The 22,904-nt window shown below is 35.7% G+C and overlaps 1 long non-coding RNA gene across 1 annotated transcript in view; it reads right to left on the bottom strand.

Annotated features, from left to right (window-relative positions):
* Nucleotides 1-9,100: 9,100 nt before the first annotated feature.
* LOC150050204 (uncharacterized) overlaps nucleotides 9,101-22,904 on the bottom strand; it is a 164,548-nt gene continuing 150,744 nt past the window's right edge. Inside the window, exon 3 of the long non-coding RNA XR_016538715.1 lies at nucleotides 9,101-9,647. This is a non-coding gene — a long non-coding RNA (uncharacterized LOC150050204). The remainder of the gene's footprint in view (nucleotides 9,648-22,904) is intronic.

The following is a 22,904-nucleotide window of genomic DNA, read 5'->3' as shown; positions in this document are numbered from 1 at the left end:
CTCAAAGCCTTGATTATTCTATATTCTTCTATGCCACGGAGCTGTATAAAATAAATTAAAATGGTTTTATATTGCAGAAGATTATAAAAGCCGAAGGGTTACATGATATTTGCCAGATAGAAGGTGCATTAATTCACATACATTGATACCCTTTCACATGTCTTGGTCCCCATTTCCCTCTCCCCCTCACCCCTCATCTTGTTTCCCCCCCTTCCCTATCCAATTTCAAATAACCAAATACAAATATATCCGATATATCAGGTAACAAAGTGAGATACTGTAACAATATGAGATAAGCAAGGGACAGCAAAAGAGATGAGAGATAACAGAGTACCTTAAGGACAACAATCACTCATTATATGGCTTTTGTTTCTATATCCTAGAGGTCCTTTCATTTAGCATCATACTATATGGCCTTATTTATCAAGGTTTTGCTCTATTGCAAATCTCTGCTAGGAGACCCCAAGGTTTCTACTGATTGTGACAAATGAGGGAAATCATTGAGCCTAAGTTCCTTTGAGTCTGCTTTACTTCACTTAATATGATTTTTTTCTAAGTCTTTCCATTTTCTTACAAATGGGGAGATGTTGTTCTTTCTGACAGCAGCATAGAATTCCATTGTGTATAAATACCATATCTTGTTGATCCACTCATCAACTGAGGGACATCTGGGATGGTTCCATATCTTTGCTATGGTGAATAATGCTGCAATGAACATGTTGTGCTAGTGGATTTAGTATGCCGAAGTTTTCAAACATACATTAAAATTACCTTGTGATTATTAGTAAGTCATAATCAATCAAAGCTTGATAGAGGTATTATAATTCATGTAAACCAAGCATTACACATAAGTGCAAAATTTTACTGTAAATATATCTCTTAATGAGATGTAAAGCTCTTTTCCAAGGTCATATATTTATGTATAATAAATTATCATAAATATTTCTGATGTTTTTGCTGGTTCTGGGGCTTGACCTCAGGGTTTGGGTGCTGTCTCTACACTTCTTTTGCTCAAAGCTAGTGCTTTACCACTTGAATCATAACACCACTTCCAGCTTTTATTGGAGATAAACGTTTCATAGACTTCCCTGCTCAAACTTCCTCTCCAGACTGATTTTGAACAGTGGTTCTCAGATCTCAGTTTTCTGAGTAGCTAGGATTTGTGGGGCAAGCTACCAGTGCTTTTATATGTTGTGACTGAAAAAAGATTATGTTTATAAACAAGTACATAACATCGGAAGAAGTATTGTGTGTATATGCCAGTACTTGGGGCTTGAGCTCATGATCTGGTGTCTGTCCCTTAGTTTTTTGCTCAAGGCTGATAACCACTTGAATTACACCTCTACTTTCATCATTTTGATGGTTAACTGAAGATACATGTCTCAGGGAATGTTTCTATGGAGCTAGCTGGGACCCTCTGATCTTAGCATCCTGGGTAGCTGGGATTATAGGCATGAGTCACAGGCACCACAGGCTGAAAAGAGTATTTTAAATAATAATGGCATTAAAGTATTTTAACTTTCTTGATGTGTGGAAAAAAAACACATGATCATGTCATTCAAACCTTTGAACTAGACGTGGAGCCCAGGGTAGAGATTGGGCATTTAAGTCGGCATCAATGAGTCTAAACCCCCAGAATCCCCCAAAACAAAACAAAACAAATACAACAAAACAAAAACAAACCTCTAAACATTTCTTAAAGCTATGAGTTTAAGTCCTCAAGCCCTACCCTATCTGCCAAACCCATTGTTATTACTTAATATCCATCTCAGGACCAGGAGTTTGGCCGAGTGGTAGAGTGCTTGCCTAGCATGCACAAAGATCCGGTTCAATTCCTCAGTACCACATACATAGAAAAAAGCCAGAAGTGATTCTGTGGCTCAAGTGGTAGAATTCTAGCCTTGAGAAAGCCCAAGGACAGTGCTCAGGCCCTGAGTTCAAGCCCAGGAATGGAATATATATATATATATATATATATATATATCTCCATCTCAGTTTCTAAAAAACAATAGTGAAAAGACCTCCTAAGAATAACAAAATATGATTAACCAGGTTTGCTACTCTATTTTCAACAAGAGATATTACCCTGATAATTTTTGGAAAATCAACATAGTGCTAGTTTTCATACACCTTTATAAATGGCATTTTTCCTTAAAATGTCTTAAGATATTATATCGTATAAATACACTTTTTTCTCATTAAAATCTCAGCACAACAGAGCCAAAAATAACGAAGTTGAATAGATGATCTAAATGGAAAAGTCAGGTCTTAATTTTAAATCTATTAGCCAAATCCATTTTATGTGTCAGGAAAAGAGTAACATTATCAATACAGATATATTATGATGTGCATGGAAATACCTTTCATATAGGATACTCCCATAAAGTATATTACTGAAAACATGCTTAAAAATAACATTATGGTACACTATGCAGTATAATATGTCAATATGCTACTATGTACTACTTAAAATACAGTTATTCAACACAGTTGAAATGATAAACTTATTTACAAAGCAAGAATATGACAAAAAACATGGTATTTCTTTGAGGTATGTATGTATGTGTGTGTTATATGTATGCCCATACATCTGGTGCATGTGTATATATAATGTATGATATATAGAGATATATGTACATTCTGGTGTTTATTTTAAAGAAGAATTAAATAAAATTTAAAATAAATAATAAATAGAGAGAATTTCTTAAATGACATTTGGTATCATGATCAAACTTTGTGTGTATAATTTCAAGTAAAAGCATAAGCATCTGTGAACAAATTGACTTGGCAGCCAGAATATAATTTATTTTTTTAATTGCAAGAGAAACAATGTGACATTTATAAACTGAAATTAGGTAAGGTCACTGTAATCAGGATAAATACCTAATGGTGCTATTTGATAAAGCAGACTCTGCTTCTTTTATTTAATAGTCACAAGTATGAAAGACTCTTGAAATTTTTCTCTGATATTTGTGCTGAATGACAGCATGATCCTTGAAAACATTCCACATTTCAATGACTCAGAATCACAAACTTGTGGTCTTTTATTCATTCAAAGATTGTTTCCTTCCTTTTCTAGGAATAAGGATTAGCAAGAGACCAAAAACTTTGATTGTTCATAGTGATATTTTTACATGAATAAAACTTGTGTTTTAGCTTCAGCATTTCTCATGAACTGTACTTTGTTTTCACAAAAACTACATCAGGAAGAACTCCATCCGTGACAGTATTCAAGGATCAGAAAAATTAAATCATTCACTCTTGAGTCCTCACTCTGAATGTAGAAAAAAATAATAATTCTGAGGTTCGCAGTTATTCCATGACTACAAGAAAATGAATATGAAATATGTAGATTTTGTTTGCCAAGTGTAGTTATTAAAACATGTGAAGAAACAAAAGACTAACTTACTCAAATAAAGAAAATAGAGTCGGGCACAGTGGCTCACACTGTAATCCTAGCTGCTCAGGAGGCTGCTCTGAGGATCTCCACTCAAAACCAGCACAGGCATTAAAAAGTCCGGGAGAGGCCTGGAGTTTGGTCTAGTGGTAGAGTGCTTGCCCAACATGCACAAAGTCCCGTGTTCGATTCCTTGGTACCACATACATAGGAAAAAAAAGTCAAGCGGTGCTGAGGCTCAAGTGGTAGAGTTCTAGCTTTGAGAAAATCCAAGAACAGTGCTGAGGCCCTGAGCTTAAGCCCAGGACTGGCACACACACACACACACACACACACACACACACACACACACACACACACAGTCTGTGAGACTCTTATCTCCAATTAATCACCAGAAAACTGGAAGTGGTGCTGTGGCTCAAGGGGTAGGGTGATAGCTTTGAGCTGAAGAGCTCAGGGACAGCGCCCAGGCCCAAAGTTCAATCCCCACAACTGACAAAAAAAAAAGAAATAGAAAGATAATGTGTGCAAAGCCAGTAAATAAATGATAAAAGAAATATTCAGATAATGATAGAAATTGTGACTAGAAATAACAACATAATAATAGTTAAGTAAAACCATAAGCTAGTCCGTAGAATTACTATACTTTGGATAGCTTTGGAAATGAAAATAGCATTCTGAATTGCCCTTTAGTATATCTGAATATTTGTTTACTTGTTTGGGATATAAATACATTTAGAAGAATAAATTAGACAGAATTTAAATAGATGAGTAAATTCAAGTAATTTAATTAGGACATGATGATGTATACACGAGATTCCAGTGTTTGGAAGATGGTGAAGGGAAGATGATAAGTTCACATATGGATATTTATTTGGTTTGTTCCTTTTGTTTATGAAATTTTCACATGTGGAGGCTATAAATTCTCCCATTTTACCACAAAATTGAGCAATATTTCCAGTGGATCACACGTAATTAGTCCACCACCATTTATTGCCATGTCTATTTTAATAACATAGTAATTTTCAGGTTGCAAAATTTAAAGAGATACAAACACATAGGCATGATTTGTTCTGTCTCTAGAGCTAAGTTAGTCAAACTCCATTTAAATATGTCTCCATATAATGAGATGAAGATAAAAAGCAAAGCTCTAATAGTTCTGCATCTGACAGCCTCTGATTAGAGCATGACTATTCTGCCTCTAACTACTTACCAAGGACTAATTAGAGAACACAGTGAAAGATGCTGTGTTAGAGATAGGGCTCTCACTTGTTTATTGACATACCTGGTTTTCATTATTCTCCTCAACTGGAGAATTTATAAAGCAAAAGAAAATACATTTATAAAGCAAAAGAAAACAACTGTCATGTTCTGAAAATGCATATATTATTTAATTCCTAATTATAATACCATGAAACCTATGTTTTAATATTTTCCATGAGTGTTTTAAGATATCTCCCTGCTTATAAGAAAAGCAATACAGTACCCATTGTTTAAGAAAATGGACTAAGTAAATTTTTCATCAGGTTTTATTGTTATAAAAACAGTCTACCACACAGAAAATTAGGCTGATATTAATGAAAAATAAAGGAACGGATTAACACACTTTTTATATATTTTTATTGTAATTAATAAAAGGGTTACATGATATTTGCCAGATAGAAGGTGCATTAACTCACATACATTGATACCCTTTCACATGTCTTGGTCCCCATTACCCTCCCCCCCACACCCCCATCTTGGCTTTACCCCCTTCCCTATCCAATTTCAAATAACCAAATACAAATATATCCAATATATCAGATACCAAAGTGAGATACTGTAACAATATGATATAACCAAGAGTCAGCAAAAGAGATGAGAGATAACATAGTACATTAAGGACAACAATCATTCATTATATGACTTTTGTTTCAGTATCCTGGAGGTCCTTTCAATTAGCTTCATATTATATGGCCTTATGTATCAAGGTTTTGCTCTATTGCAAATCTCTGCTAGGAGAGCCCAAGGTTTCTACTGATTATGACAAATGAGGGAAACCATTGAGCCTAAGTTCCTTTGAGTCTGGCTTACTTCACTTAATATGATTTTTTCTAAGTCTTTCCATTTCCTAACAAATGGGGCGATGTCGTTTTTTCTGACAACAGCATAGAATTCCATTGTGTACAAATACCACAACTTGTTGATCCACTCATCAACTGAGGGACATCTAGGTTGGTTCCATATCTTTGCTATGGTAAATAGTGCTGCAATGAACATTGTTGTGCTGGTGGATTTAGTATGTCTTTGTTTCTGGATGATTGGGTAAATGCCAAGTAGTGGAATTGCTGGGTCATAGGGGAGCTCTATGTTTAGTCTTTTGAGGAACTGCCATACTGCTTTCCATAGTGGTTGAACAAGTTTGCACTCCCACCAACAGTGTAGTAGTGATCCCTCCTGGCCACATCCCCTCCAGCATTCTAACTGGAGTGAGGTGGAATCTTAGAGTTGTTTTGATTTGCATTTCTTTTATGACCAGAGATGTTGATCATTTCTTCATTTGTCTATAGGCCATTTTTGTTTCTTCTTCAGAGAAGACTGTTTAAGTCTTTGGCCCATTTATTAATGGGATGGTTGTTACTTTGGAGATTAGTTTTGGAGTGATTCAATTTTTTGAGCTGTTGATATATTTCAGATATGAGACCGTTGTCCGCTGTATGGTTGGTGAAGATCTTCTCCCACTCTGTAGGCTTCCTAATTAATTTACTAGCTATGACCTTTGCCATACAAAAGCTCTGTAGTTTAATGCAGCCCCACTTATCCAGCCTTTCTCTGATTTGTTGTGATTCTTGGTCCTTATTAAGAAAGTTTCGACCTGTGCCAAGGAGGCCTAGTATATCTCCTATTCCTTCTTGTAAAGTTTTCAGTGTGTCAGCTTTTACCTCCAGGTCTTTGATCCATTTGGAATTAATTCTAGTGCAGGGAGACAAAGAAGGATCCAACTTTAGTTTTCTTCAGGTGCTTAACCAGTTCTGCCAGCACCACTTGTTGAAGAGGCTATCTTTCTTCCATTCTATTTTTTTGGCTCCCCTGTCAAATATTAGGTGGCCATAGGTCTGTGGTTTAATATCTGGGTCTTCAGTTCTATTCCATTGGTCTTCAGGCCTGTTCTTGTGCCAGTACCAAGCTGTTTTGATAATTATAGCTCTGTAATAGAGTCTAAAGTTTGGTATTGAAATTCCTCCTGCACTGTTCTTTCTGCTGAGAAGTGTTTTTGCTATACGGGGGATATTAATGAAAAATAAAAGAACGGATTAACATATTTTTGATATTACAAAACAATTAAGGTGGCTTGCCAGTCTCACACATCATATCTTTTACAAAAAAGATATTTTAAAAACATTATCAAACGGTAACTGGACTAATTAGAAAACTAATTTGCAATGAAACCTTTCAGTCAAAAGATAAAACAGCATAAGCAAGTCTTCCAGTTTGGCTTCTACAAAGAGAGAGTCACTCATCCTTGTGAAAGTTCACTCTATCAGCTAACTTATCACTTCCAACAAGCTAGTCCTAGGCTTAGTTGCTTTTATCAATAATCAGAATTTATCCCATGATTCAAATGGGTTAGTAAGTTAAGCTAGATTCAGCTCAGTATTCCCCTTTATGCATATGTAACCAAGGGCTGTAGGTGACTAGCTGCTGGCTGATAAAATTATATATTTGACTTTCTGAGTGTTAAACATTGTGGCCTGAAGCTGACAGAGGGCATTCACACACCAAGTCTCATGAAGTCTATTCTTCGAACTGGTGTATGAATATAAGACCAAGAGGAAAAGGGAGACGGTTTGCTTTTTTTTTTATTTTATTTTTATTATCGAGGTAACATATAGCGGGGTTCCAGTTACATTGGCTAGATAGTAGGTGCATCACTTCTCACACATTGATACCCCTTCTTATGTTTTTGTCCCCATTTCCCTTCCCCTACCCCTCCCAATCATTTTGGTTTCCACCCTTCCCTTTCGTATTTCAAATAAACAAATAAATGTATATACAATATACCAGGTAACCAAGTCAAATACAGTAACAATATGAGATTAACCAAAGGACAACAAAGGAAAAGACAAATAACACAGCACATTAAGAGCAACAATCACTCAAGATAAAGCTCTTGTTTCCATATCCTAGAGACCCTTTCATTTAGTCTTATCCTATATGACCTTATGTATCTAGGTTTTGTGCTATTCAAGAAGATGTGGTATTTATACACAATGGAATTTCTTGCTGCCATCAGAAAGAACGACATCACCCCATTTGTAAGGAAATGGAAAGACTTGGAAAAAATCATATTAAGTGAAGTAAGCCAGACAGACAGACCCAAAAGATCCTAGGCTCATTTGTAGTACTTGGAGACTGTTTTTGAAAACCAATAGGACACATTCACTCAGCATGTTGCTGTTGCCTTTACTTATGTGAGATGGAGCATCCCTGAAGTCACTACTAGAAGGACATTTGAAACACAAGAGCATGAATCCCCAATTGAGCAAATGTAGACCAACCAGAGACTGAAGATGGAAAGCAGCTTGCAGATCAATTATTTTCCCTTCTTTATCCTCGCCAGCCTTGTCCACCTAAATAACATACACAGAGAAAGATTCTCAAAAGATTACAAAATGATGGTGCAGGAACAGCATGACGATGAGGCCACACATGCCATGGGAAACTAGGAGCCTATTCAAAGAGGCAAAGGAATGTTCTTATAGATAAAAGGAGGAGAATTCGGCGATGTATGTTTCAACAACAAGCCTTGGTTGTTAACGTTCATTTGCAAGAGTGGCATCATTCCAGAACTAGGCAGACAGCTGTCGCACAGATGTTTCTGATGTTGATTGGGGCATCCTTTGTGAATCTGTTGTGACAGTTTTTGTTGTTAAGTAGGGCATGTAAAAGATCCTCCATGACCTTCCATAGTCATTAATTAGTCACTTCGTAAATGGCTTCATAAAGGTTTTGATTCTGACAACTCTCACCACATACTCTGAGATGCAATGTCGTTCTCGGGTTCCTCCAGGAAGTACCAGCGTTATCCCAACCATCACAGCTTTCCAAAAACTGGCTAGCTCTGAAATCAACCTACTTGGGTTTTCTTTCACCCCATCTTTGCTTTTGTTATTTTTTTCTTCCAGATTCACTATATTTGCTCTTTACAACAAATCATGAGAAGATTAGGGTTTTTTTTCCCTTACAGAAACAATGCTCTAAAACTTAGTGGCTTAAAAGAATATGCAGTTATATATAAGATGAGACTAAATGAAAGGATCTCTGGGATATAGAAACAAGAGCTTTATCTTGTGTGATTGTTGTTCTTAATGTACTATGTTATTTCTCTTCTCTTTTATTGTCCTTTGGTTAGTCTCATATTGTTACTATATCTGACTTTGTTACCTGGTATATTGTATATATGTTTATTTGATTATTTGAAATAGGAAAGGGAAGGGGGGAAACAAGATGATTAGGAGGGGGTGGGAGGAGGGAAATGGGAACAAAAACATAAGAAGAGGTATAAATGTGTGAGAAGTAATGTACCTACTATCTGGTGAATGTAACTGTAACCCCTCTATACATTACAATAAAAAAGAATACATATTATCTAATATGTAATACATATTATCTACAGTAATGCATATTGTCTAAAATATGAAGTACACTGGGGGGGGAGGTTTTGTAATGGTATGACTCCTGCTAACAGCTAACTTAATAGTTTAACAAAATAAATACCAGAAAGTTGAAACATGTGTTGCTGTGTGGAAGGAATCAAGGGAGTTAGTAGACTAATGATGAGAAAAAGGATATCTAAATACTGGCATAATATTTAATGTGCATGTATGAAAATGGAGCTAGGGAACATGAGAGGATGGGTGGGGTTGAAAGATGGAGAGAATTATGAAAAGGGGGACATTGTTCAAGATGCATTGTACTCATAAACTGATATGTTAAACTGAAATCCCTTTGGACAATCACTTAGATTATTTTAATTTTTTAAAAAAGTAAAATTACCACAAAAAGTCACAGTTCTGTCATTTGGCTGTTTGGATTGGCGTCAGCTCAGCCGTGCTTCTGATCTTGATGCTTCTGACTTTGATCTTCCATGCATAGCTTTGTCTAGTTGCTAGGTTAGTTGTGAGTTGGCTTGTTTGGGACAAATGGGTTCATTGCTGCTCCATTATGTAGCTCATCATAGGTAGGCTCTCAGTGTAGCAGATTGGAAACTCTGGAAAGCAAATAAAGGCATCTATGTTATCTAAGGATTAAGGTTAGAATTGTGACACTTTACATTTACCACATCCCAATGGGTCAAACCCATCCGGCACTAACTCTGACTCCACAGAGTGGAAGTAGAATCCATGCCTTAGGAGGGGAGTGCAAACACATTGCCAAGGTGGGACTGTAAGGAAGGAACAGAGAATCGGAGACATTTTTGTATTCTACTACAAGATGTTGACATTTCTTTACTCTTAGGCTTTATTTTCTATAGGAATATGAGGCTTATAATAGTTATCTATTGCACTAAAATGTGTTTTGAAACCAATGTCCATGAACAAAATGACTTCCTTTTCTTATATAAACACTATTAAGTTAAGATTAATTTTTAAAGTACCATATGCAATCCTGTCACTTCCTTAGGATATGGATTGTGTACGGTACTTTGGCATTCTAATTATTTTATGTTGCTTTTCCATGTGCAAATAACATTTACAGAAATAATTATGTAGGCTCCTTTAGCAAGATAGGGTCTAGGAAGAAATATTACTTGCACCATAGTCTGTTCTGTTTTCCATCTATATCCTTTATCCACTATTTCCACAATCGATCTATCTTCAAAAGTCCTGATGATAGTATAATATGCCAAACGTTGAGGGCATGAAGTTCATTTTCATTTTCCTCAACAGACATTTTATCTGATTCATCTTACTATTGTGGAAGAGTACACCTTGTAGTTTTATCCATGCTGACTTTAGGATAACAGGATCTAGGAGAGAGAGATTTTGTTTTCACCTCATAGATTTTAATGGTGTTTGACTATTTTACAATGTGGTACAATACTCACTTAACAAAAAAAAGTGATATACCAAGAAAATGCTGTCAACAGACATTCAAACTGTTAGACTATCCATTCAAAACTTCTTTCCACAGGCTGTCAGCACCAATTTCCAGGTCTATCATAATGGAATATCCTGGAGGCCTAAAAACTTGTCTGGGAAAACCTGAGCTTGTGTCTGCCTGATAATCATCAAAACTATACGTGAAAGTAATTAACCTTGATACTATTCCTGGAGCCTTCTCATAAGACAAACCATCTCTACCTACTCCAACACTGTCTGCAGTTGGTGACAGAAGCTCAGGAATTTACCCCAAAAAGCTAAAAGCACAAATCCCTGATGGAATTATTGTATTAGCTACCCAATGACCTCAAGTAAAAACGCAAACAAAAACTAAAATTGTGCTAGACGTTTTAGTAAGCTGTCTTACTAAAAGATTATCCTACATTTTACCCTAGTCTATTTTGGGCTCCAGATATTAAAATAAAGGGAGAGGGAACTAAAAATCATATGGGAAAAAAAAACTTTGAGGTCTTTGAATGGAAGAACCCAAACATCAATAGAAGTGACACAGCCTACCACACAAAGAAAGACAAAGCCTATATTAAAGCCTCCAGGTAAAAATATAAACTGAAACGTATTTTCAAAGATAATATCCTACTTCTCTTTTGATCAAACCTTACTTATCTGAAACTGACAGGAAGAACTGCCCAAATCTTTAAGAGTTTAAGATATTCTGGAATAACTGTAAGTCCACACGTATAAACCTAGGGGGGAAATTCCCTCTTAATAGATCAATCTCTGAGCTAGGTAGAAATGTGAAAAATGTGCCGCTTAGAGACAGACTATTCAGATGATAATGAGGAAAATGAAACATGATTTTTTTCTCAAATAAGAAGTTATTCTCAAAGGAACATAGGCTCAATGGTTTCCCTCATTTGTAATAATTAGTACACATCTAGGACTCTCCTAGCAGAGGATTACAATAGCGCAAAACCTAAGAACATAAGCTCATATAGGATGAGACTAAATGAAAAGGTCTCTAGGATATGGAAACAAGAGCTTTATCTTGTGTGATTGTTGCTCTTCATGTACTGTGTTATTTCTCTTCTTCTTTATTGCCCTTTGGTTAATCTCATATTGTTACTGTATCTGACTTTGTTACCTGGTATGCTGTATATAAGTTTATTTGTATATTTGAAATAGGAAAGGGAAGCAAGGAAAACAAGATGATTGGGAGGAAAATGTGGACAAAAACATGAGAAGAGGTATCAATGTGTGAGAAGTACTGCACCTATTATCTGTAACTATAACCCCTCTATCCATTACCTTGACAATAAAAAGTAAAATGAAAAAAAATTATTCTATTACCCTCAGAATCTTTCAGTTTCAATAAACATGTTCTCTAGAAGTAGATGTTGGCCACAATTCTTATTTTCTCCCTTGTACAAATAGACAAATATCAAAAAAAATCTTGGATTATAAATCTCATAGAAAGCCATATTGTTCTTCACTCCCAAGATTTTGCTTTATTTCTTATATTATTCTCCCTCACTTTTCTCTTACTCTGATTTAAGGGAAAACATTCTCAAAGTGAAAATAAGCTGTATTTCTCCAAAACCTACATTTTGATTTTGAAGCAAATTTTCTATGTTATCTGGCAAATTGATGCATGTAAATAAGAAAAGTCCTGAACCATGTTATAGTGAGAGAATCAGATACCCCATTCTAGAGGATTAGAGGAAAAGTTCCCTGCAAGGCTGGAACCACTCACACGTATACCAATCCAGACTCATTGGTATCCTTTCCAGGATCACTTTCTACCTCTTCTTCTTTTCCTTCACCTGTTAAACTAATTTCCTCCATTTGTAGCCAATTTATATCAAACCCATCAAACTGATACCTTTAAGTTTTCTCAAGCTTTTCTGATCTTGAAATCTTCTTATTTTGTTATTATCTGCAGTATTAAAAATGCTTATCTCAACTATGCTTATATCATTAATATTTCAAGGCGATGGTACTTGTTTTCTCAAAGTATATTGAAATGGGTCTTAATCTAAGATCAGTCTACCTACTTATCAATCTATCTATCTTCTCCTATGTATGTGTGTGTGTTTCAAGATACAATTTACCACTTCACCATTTTTACATGCAATTGTTCAAGTATTGACAAATAATATTTTCTATTGTTGATAAGTGATGTGTATCTTCTGTTGTATAAATATGTATATCTTGTTATATATATATATGTATATATATATACCACAATTTGTTTACTGACCCTCAAGTTAAAGAGTTTTTGAGTTATTCATTATGAATGGGACAATTCTTTCTTACCTATTTAAGGCCCAAATGAAATAATGAAATGCCTGAAATATTCTGGTATTTCTTTAATTTTCAGCCTCATTGACACAAGACTCCCCTTCCAGTCCTGTCTTCTGTATAGTATATAATCTGCCACTCATAAATGAAAATCCTAAAGGCTGATACACACAGTGAGAGTCCTTGGCAACTCTTGAGTATTATCTCAGTTACTCTCAGCCAGCAACCCAATGGAAGCAAGAGTACTTTGAATACAAAACCCAGACTTCAGAAGAATGTGGCTTGTATTATTTAGGGATGACACATCCTTTCATAGAAAAGTAATTTTCTCTCATTTCCCTTTTCCTTCCTTTTGGATTAGGCCAGTGAGAAACTGGACTAGGGTATCAGATGATGAGAAAAGGATTCAGAGGCATTCCTTTACCACTCCTTTGGCTTTCCAGTTCTGGAACGAAAGGTTGGAAGCACAGAGCAGAATACAAAAGACTGAGAATGGACACTACCATTTGGGGAAGACAAAGAGCCAATATATCTCTTTTCCTTATTCCCTACAAATCTTATCCTCAACAAAGCTCCACTTCGTGGTATAGTCACTCCCTTATTTATCCAATCAGAATGAAATTATTACTAAATTGAAAGAAATATGAGGGAGTTTAAATATACTTCCAACATAAAGAATAATCAAGATAGGTACTGTCAACGCATCTCTTTGGCTCTATTTTGTTCATTGTTGAACCCATTGGCTTGTGTTGACGAATTGGCGTTTCAGATTCTGAGGGAAAAACGTTCTTCAGAAAGTTGAAACTCCCTTGATAGTCTGTTTTCTTAAGACTGTATCATTATGTTGAATTTGCATATCAGAAATCAACCTTCCCACATGTCTCGTTTAGCTTCCCATGGAAAAGCCCTTCATTAAACTATGCTTTAACACTGGTTGTAATTGAAAGTCAGAATGAGAAATGGCTGTGCTGTGAGGAGTGTGTTTCTGCTGATTCTACAAAACTTTCAAAGATGGCATCTATTATATCCTGATATCCCTTATGTAAGCAACTAGATAAACTTCTCTTACAAGATTTTCTGAAAATGAGACCTCTAGTTTTGTGTCTCTACTTGTCATAATTGCTAAAATGACTGTATTAGATCTGATTTATAGAACACTGCTGCCTTAAAATGAGTCTTTTGTTCAGCTATTTTGAAATTTAGGATTTATTAATAGTATAAATAGGTTTCACATGAAAATTTCAAAGGTGTGTATAATATATTTTAAGCAAGCTTACACCCTCTATAATATGCCTTAGTCCCATTCCTTTTCTTTCTCTTTAAAAATCAGTATTTGGGTGGGGGAGTGGCAAGGAAGAGGTTCTTTAGATATACCTTCATACACACCTTCGATTCTTTTTCCGTTTTTCTTTTTTTATGTGTTTTTTGTTGTTGTTGTTATTGTTATTGTTGTTTTTGGCGGGGGCATCAGTCATAGGGCTTGAACTCTGGGCCTAGGAGTTGTCCCTGAGCTCTTCAGCTCAAGGCTAGCTCTCTACCACTTTAGCCACAGTGCCATTTCCAGTTTTCTGGTTGATAACTGGAGGTAAGTGTCTCAAGGAGTTTAGTGCCCAGGCCGGCTTTGAACCAGATTTCAGCCTTCTGAGTAGCTAGGACTACAGGCGGGAACTACGAGCGCCTGGCTCCTTTGATAGTTAGTCTCCAGGGCCCTCTTCATTTCTTTTAACTCCTCCCACCAATTGAACTCTCCACAAAGGACTCCTTTTGCACTCAACTGCAATTATGTGCTATGTCTTTACATTATTTTAGAATATATTCTGCATATGAACGGAAATATGTGCTATTTGGCTTTGAAAGCTCAGCTTATTTCACTCAATAAAACAACCTCCCGTTTCATCAATTTTCCAGGAAACAGCATAATTGTATTCTCCTTTATGGCTAAGTAACACTTTATTGTGTATGAAAGTATCACGTGTTCTTTTTTTCACTATCAGTTGTCAGACATCTAGGATGATTCCACTACTTGGCTATGTGGATAGAACCCTGATAAGCATTCATTTTGGTGTTCACTTATAATGAATGATCTGTTTGGTTTCTTTGAAAAGCCATGTCACCTCATTTTTAGAAAAAAAAGGAATGCAGATTAAGATAATAAATTTTAATAGTATATATTATGTATCTGTATATTTAACATTGCTAATAGGCTACCCAGCTAATGCTTATTTTATGATAGTACCCAAAATTGACTGAGACATAGATTCTCCCACCAAGAAGATTCATCTATTTCTTATATTTGGGCTTGGACTTCTGTCTAGTTTAAGCAAATACAATGTAAGGAAATGACAATTTTCCAGGTGTGTGCCTAGGCCTCAAAGGAACTTGTACACCTCTATCCTCTCTTCTGTAATCATACTTTTCCCATGAAAAGCAGTGCAAGATAGTTTCCTGGAAGACAGGAGCTCATGAGAAGAAATTGTCAGTCATCTTGACCAAGACCCAGTCACTGCAATGACCACTGTAACAATCCCTAAAGGAATCTGGCTGACCAACTGGTAATCAAGGTAAGTGAATGAATGAGACACTCCAGGCCTGTCTTACTTAGTTCAACAGAAGTACCCGGTTGACCTACAGATTCATATGAAATTTTTTTAAAAAGCTGCATGTTTTATATTACAAGCATTGAGGTATTTTATTATGCAGCAATAGCTAGCTGACACATTTTGAGGGTAAGTCAAAGTACTATTAAACATTATAGAAAAGGAGGATAAAATGTTCTGCCATAATATTTCTTTTAAAAAGCTTTCTTTCTATTCCCAACTCCTTTGCTAACTGGTTGGTGCTCCAAAGAAATTTATGTAGCCTTTCTGGACTTCGTTTTCAATATCTGTGATTTACATAAGATTCTGGAAAAGCAAGAAAGACAGGAAGGAATGGAGGTTCCAGTATTTCCTTTAAGGCCATTTTCCCAATGATTGACTTTCTCCAACTAGACCCGCACTTTTAAAGTTTTGCTATCTCCAGTTAACACCATCGGCTTCAAATTGGTCCTTCATGTAACAGCCTTGATGATCTTTATTCTCATTTCTTCTTTGTTCCTTTTGTCTCAGTCATTTATTTGTCCCCTCCTGCCTTTAAGTGACCAAATATTAGGAAGCTGTGAGTGGAATGATGTGCACTTGGGTTATTTAGAGATTGGTTTGTTCCTGGAGGTTTTTACCACCCCATTACAGAACAGCCTTGACTTCTACTTCACAATTCAGCAGAAATATGAGTAAAAGAGCATTTCCTTGTTTTCACTAAGTGGGATCTTTAAATGAATAACCGATTCACAAAGTTCTTCCAAGATTCTCTTGTATATAGGAAACAAGAACAACCTCACATTTCATGTACAGAATAAGCTATATTGATCCATACAGCATATTGCTCTGTTTATGCATGCATATGTGTGTGGATATATATATATCATATGTATCTATGTATGTATATAAATATATATTTCTGAAAGCAAAAATAAATACTTGAGATTGAGGAAATAAAAACAAACTGGGTTGTTAAACAGTTAACATCATATGTTTCCTGGGATGACTCTCTTGTTCACATTATACCCTCACAGGAAAACTAATGATTTTGTTATTTAGGTCATTATGTAACTTGTTATTTTGTAGGACAGTCTAGGGACTAAACACTGTTAGCCATAGGACATATTTTAATACTGGAAAGCTACTGAACGAGTCTTAGAACTGGTGAGCAACTCAGCAGAGAACTAGTGTAGGGTCATAAAAGTGCTCCGAGGAGCTGCTTTCTTATGATCCTTATGATCTTGATAGCCGATCAACAGAAACACCAGACCAGTAGGTGGTGCTGTTGCTATGCGTAACGCCTTGAAAAACAGAGCCATATATAAGGGAAAATATCTACCAGAAGGAAAACAGTACAAAAATACATTCTCCAAAAGGCAGTGGCCACATTTCTAAGATCCACCAATTATCCATTGTCTTACTGAGTTCAGTTTTTGTGATCCAAGCCTGTATGTCATTTTCATATGTAGATAGCCATAGTTCAACAGATCTCCAGGATTCCTCCTCTGATTTGAAGACATCTTACTCACCTACAGAAAAGGCAAATGCAAACTTTTAAAATAGAAGATGGTAGAAAGTTTCACAGAGTGCATCTGCTTTCTACATCCCTCGGTTAAATTATTCTATAGTTGGTGTTTAGGGGGGAAATGATTTTTAAAATCCTTTAACTTCCTCATGTGCAGTAAGCTTCTGTAAAGTTAAAAATAGCTCCCAAAATGAACATTAGCTTTGTAAAAGGAAAGAGGAGCAATATGGGTAGTTTATAAATAGTAGAGTCTTTTTGGAACATTGTTTTATCTGTGGTAAACCAGTTTGTTTCTTCTCTTTATGGTGGGCAGTACTGTTCCAGTGTTTGTTTTGTAAAAAACCATTTGTTTCAAAGAGAAGTCCAGATGTAGAAAGGAAGTTGCTTGGAATTAAAAGTTTGATATAAGCAATCAATCAGATCATAGTGTGGATGCATTATAAGAGTGATGGCTGGAGACAAATTCTTTGTGACTCCAGTGGGCTCACAAGAGCAGAGTAATCGAATTAAGCACCTTAAAAATCACAAATGACTTCAAAGAATCATAATCAAAGAGAAATAAGTGGTATAGGTTAAAAAGTAAAAAGAGCAACAAAAAAATCTGGCTTTTGTAAATGGTGTTTATGTTGGTCTTGGTAGCTTTTTGGAGAAATATGTGACAACAGATGATGAAAGCTTATCTTAATTGATTACTTAAGGCACTTTCTAGACTTTATATTCAAATTCATTTTTATCTTGTGCAGCGACCATAGAGGTAGATACCATCAATGTTCCCGTTCCCTACAGGAGACATTGCTAGATACTTTCCCAAGGGCAGGCTAGTGAACTAGGCAGGATTTTAATCCAGGCCGTCCTCACTGAGCCAGCGTCTCCTGAGACAAAAAATGGAGAGTAAAGTTGATATAAAATGTTAATTACAGGTGAAGTTGAACTTAGAATCAAAGTCTCAGTGATTTGTGGTCTTCCTTATATTCCATTCCATTGTAATTCAAGTAATACCTGACTTTCCCTTGAAATTAACACACTCTGAATGTATCAATCTAGATTTTCTACTACTTGACTAGTGTGCTATTTGCAATTTCATGAACACCCACTGGCTATAGATGTCACTGGAAATCAAAGATGGAATCTTTTTCAAGACTCATCCCATACGCAAAGCTATCATAGCTGGCTTAATGCTGTCAACAAGGGAGAGAATTTGAGCCGTTAAGACTGCAGATGTGTAATTCTAATGAAACAAATGACAATTGGAAGATGCCTTCACTCATAAGCTTCCAGCATTCTAAAATCAGCTTTCCTAGTCTCCCATACTTCACCAAAGACTAACAAAGAAAATTAATCAGGAGTACAGTAGTCCAGATCTTAAGATGTAATGTATCTTAAATTCTTCCAGGTTTTCTTGATTTATTCTTATTCAAGTTGTGGTTACAGTCACTAAGAAAAAAAATGCTGATCTTTTCAGTCAGCTTCAGCTAAATTACACTGTCATAACGAAAGGCACTCCTACCACTAAATCAGTACAGCTTTCTTTCTTGCTCATTTTACATATCAATCATAGATGGGTTGTGGATTTTCTATCTGGAGCCTAACTCAGGCTGAATGATGACTTCCATTCAGGACCTGCCAGCCTACTGGCTATGGGAAAAGAAGGCTGTTCAAACCACAGAAAGGTTCTGAAAGCTTTTAATTGGAGCTAGCTATCAATTGTTCTGATCATATATGATTAGTGGAAGCAAGTCATATGACCAAGCATGATGTCAATGGATAAAGATATTTAATCCTTTTTTATTATTTATCCAGAGGATCCTATCCTTAGGGCTCTGATTTTATTATTTCCTTATAATGGAAACAATAATAAAATCATCAATCTTAATTTAATTATATTATGGCTGAATAAATTAATAGAGTAGAAGTATAAGAAAGCTACCAGCCTCACCTAAGTCTATAAGAGAAACATTAATGTTATCTAAGCTTTGAACTTCCTCCAAATCTCTCTCAGAATTGCATACTGGAAAGAAAATCATTTCAGACTCTGTAGTTGATTTGAGAGGGCAATACAGAGTACTCAGGGCAGGGGGTTGGCGGGCTGCTGAGCCCACAGTAGAATCATTTATCCATCACCAGCTACACAGCATGGACCAGGTCGCACAGCTTTCTGTTCTGTAACACTGGCAAGACTCCAGGCCTCATTTATAACTCACTGCAATTCTTTTCAGGTGTGCTACCTGGACTTTTAAGGATTGATAGAGTGCTGGAAATGCCATTAGGTTGAAAGTCCAAATATACACAAATCCAATGGTAACATCGTTTAATTCAGAACGTTTGTGCCCAAGTCATTTTGTGATAGAAGCTAAGAGATTTATATTGAGACTTACGCAATCCGATGATCTGAAAAGTAGAAGATATTAAATGCATGGTTTATCTGCAAGGACCAACTATGAGTAAGCTTGAAATTGAGTGGAACTTTGATTGCCACTGGTTTCAAATGTACTTTAAACAATTGGAAATACATTTAGAACACAGAGTTGAATACAGTCTTTGGCAGTCAAAATAATCTGATTTATAATCAGAAAAGAACTCAACCATCAAGGAAATTTTGGAAACAATTTAAAAATGTATTATACTTCTTCTCTTTGTTAATAGATCCAATTATACATACATACATACATATATATAATTACCTACCATTCTTTATTGACTTTTCTCTATAGTTACATTATTTTAACACTTTATTAGTTTCCTTACTCTTTTCTTTTCATTTTTGTCATTAGTTCTCTCACATAACCCATTCTCTAAAAATTACTAAGTAGCCAGACACCAGTGGCTCACTCCTGGGATCCTAGCTGTTCAGGAGGCTGAGATCTGAGGATTGTGGTTCTATGCCAACTGAGACAGAAAAATCCATGAGTCTCTTCTCTCCAACAAACTATTCAGAAAAGGCCAAAAGTGGTGATGTGGCTCAAGTAGTAGAGCACTAGCCTTGAAAACAAGAGGCTCCCGGATAGTGCCCAGGCCCTGTGTTCAAGCTCCAGTTTAACATCCAGTTTAGTAACAACAAAACAAACACACACACACACACACACACACACACACACACAAGTATGGTGGCACTCCTCTTATCAGAGCACTTTACGAGATGGAAATAGGCAGATCTGGAATTCAAGATCAGCCTAGGTTACAGAGAAAGATGCTGTCTCCAAAACATCAAGGGCAAGAGTTATTCAGTAATAGACTACTTTCCAAGCATGTGCAAGGACATAGGTTTAATACCCAGCATAAAAAAGTGCTTGGTTTTTTTTTTTACATGCAACTACAAAAAAATTACAAAATAAAAATCACCTCAGAAGTCATCACCAGAACTGCCCCTTTCTGCATGTGTTTGCAACAAAAGTGAACCTACCTATACTGCTTAAGCTGCTTGTTGTACATAGCAATACTATAAAGACATCCTTCTTGTCAATAAATGTTTTGGTGGCCCAATTTACTTTTTATAGAATGGGAACGAATTGTATGCTAAAATGTAATTCATTTAAGTAGTCTTGTCAAAGAATGCTTATTTAAATAAAAATAGAAGTTCAAGGTCAAAAAAAAAGTGCTATAAACAGCACCAGTTTTTCACATCTATAATCTTAGCTACTCAGGAGGCTAAGATTTGCCAATTCTGTTTCAAAGCCAGCCAGGGCTGACAAACTGTATACACGTTTTATCTCCAATTAGCCAGGAAAAAGCCAGTAGTGCAGAATGATGGAATGCCAGCCTTGAGCAAGAATGTCAAAGGAGAGAGGCCCTAAGTTCAGCCCCAGCACCACAAAAGTTCCATAACCTTTATTTATTGCACACCATAATTCTTGTATTGCATCAAGAAGTTTCTTAGAAAAGGGTAAATAATTTGATAATAAAAGGTCCTACTACACAATGGGGTACAAATGAAAATACAAAGTCTTTCCTCTGCACACACCTGCCTCATTCTTCAAACATTTTCTGATTTTGGTTCTTCTAGTGATTAACTTTAAAACTCTAGCACCACCCAACCAAAATGCAATGCAAACCCATGCTTAATAAGTGTAGCAGTCATATTTAGAAAGTAAAAATAAATAGATGAAATAAAGTGTGTGTATATTTTTAGTTAACTCTATTATGTCCCAAGTGTTATCATTCACATGTCATCAAATATAAGTCAAGTGAATATTTTAAATTAATTTTCAGTCTAAACTGTATTTCAACGTTTATAGCACAAAGCAAGTCAGACTACATACATTTTCAATGTTCAATATATTCAGTGGCTGGTGGCTACCATACTTGACTAAGCAGCCTGTCAATCGACTCTTATTATCTAGTAATGTTGAATAGACACTTCTAGTTTTCTACCATGAAAATGAAGTTTAGCCCTTTCTATTACTGGTTCCTATCTTACAAATCTTGCCAAATATATATATATATATATATATATATATATGTATATGTTTGCTAATCCTGTTCTTGAACTCAGGGCCTGAGCATTGTACTTGGGCTTTCTCAAAACTACTGCTCTACCCTTGAACCACAGTACCACTTCCTGACTTTTTATGTGTATATAGAATCAAACCCAAGGCTTCATGCATGCTAGGCGAACACTTTATCAATCACAAAGCCATGCTCCCAGACCCCAAATTTATTTATATATATAAACATGTATAATTAATATAATATATTATTATACACTATATTTATTATATGTTATAGTATTATATAATAATATAATATGTTATATGATATATATTACATTGTATAATAATGTATTATATGTCATATAAACATATAATATTTGCATATTATATAATATAATAAAGTATATAAATAATATATTATATATTGTAATATTATATATTATTGATAAATGAATATATTTTTTGTCAGTCATGGAATGTGAAATCTGAGCCTAGGTGTTGTCCCAGAGCTCTTCAGCTTCAGGCTACACCCCTACCCCTGGAGCCACAGCTCCACTTCTTGTTTTCTAATGGTTAATTGGAGATAAGAGTCTCTTGGACTTTAGTGCTTGGGCTGGCTTCAAACCATCATCTTCAGATCTCAGTCTCCAGAGTAGCTAGGATCACAGGCATGAGCTACCACACCTGGCCCAAATTTATGTTTTTATCTCTTGCACTGGACCTCATTATTTTAAGACTATATTTGATTGTTTCCTTTATGCAATATCACTACAGAGTATATTCCTATAATATTTTTTTACTTCTATCCACCTCTCTTACTATTCCTTCAAACTCTCGTTGGTTACATCATAACTTTTAAATTGCTGTTTCTATTTGTAGATTTGGTTCCACCCCTATAACAAATTCAAGTATCTTGTGCTATTTTACATCTTTAGAATTCTAAAATTAGGGGCCGGGAGTTTGGCCTAGTGGTAGAGTGCTTGCCTAGCATGCACGAAGACCCGGGTTCGATTCCTTGGTACCACATACTTAGAAAAAGCCGGAAGTGGTGCGAAGGCTCAAGTGGTAGAGCTCTAGCTTTGAGAAAAATCCAAGGACAGTGCTCAGGCCCTGAGCTTAAGCCCAGGACTGGCAAAAAAAAAAAAAAGAATTCTAAAATTAGCCAATACTATTTAGACTATAAAGATTTTGGGACTGTTTATTGCAAAGCCAAGCCATGTGATCAAACCCCCTGGCCTTGCAAGCACTTTAGAAGTACAATTTGAGGTTCTCAATCACTGCCACTTAAAGAAGAAAGTTTCTGAATATTAAATTCCATAACTCATCATTTTCTGCATCTTGTCAATTTCTCAAAATTGTGCTTCAGTTTAGTTTGCTTCATTTGAGGACTCATGGCTCATCATCCAACTCTGTAGTTTTGTGAATTTTTATTACCTTTCAATGGCCTTGTTAGCTAAGAAATATCCTTGTTAGCTAAGAAATTGCTAGTAGATCTCTATTTTGCTTTAATAATTTGAATTTATTTCCTTTGATTTCAGTGATTCTTGGATTTAATTTTTACCCTTTCTTTCCCTT

Source organism: Megascapheus bottae, chromosome 18 (assembly GCF_031878675.1).
Source record: "Megascapheus bottae isolate mThoBot1 chromosome 18, mThoBot2.hap1, whole genome shotgun sequence".
Lineage (NCBI taxonomy): Eukaryota > Metazoa > Chordata > Mammalia > Rodentia > Geomyidae > Megascapheus > Megascapheus bottae.
Note: the sequence above shows the minus strand (reverse complement) of the source record. Positions and strands in the feature narration are given on the sequence as shown.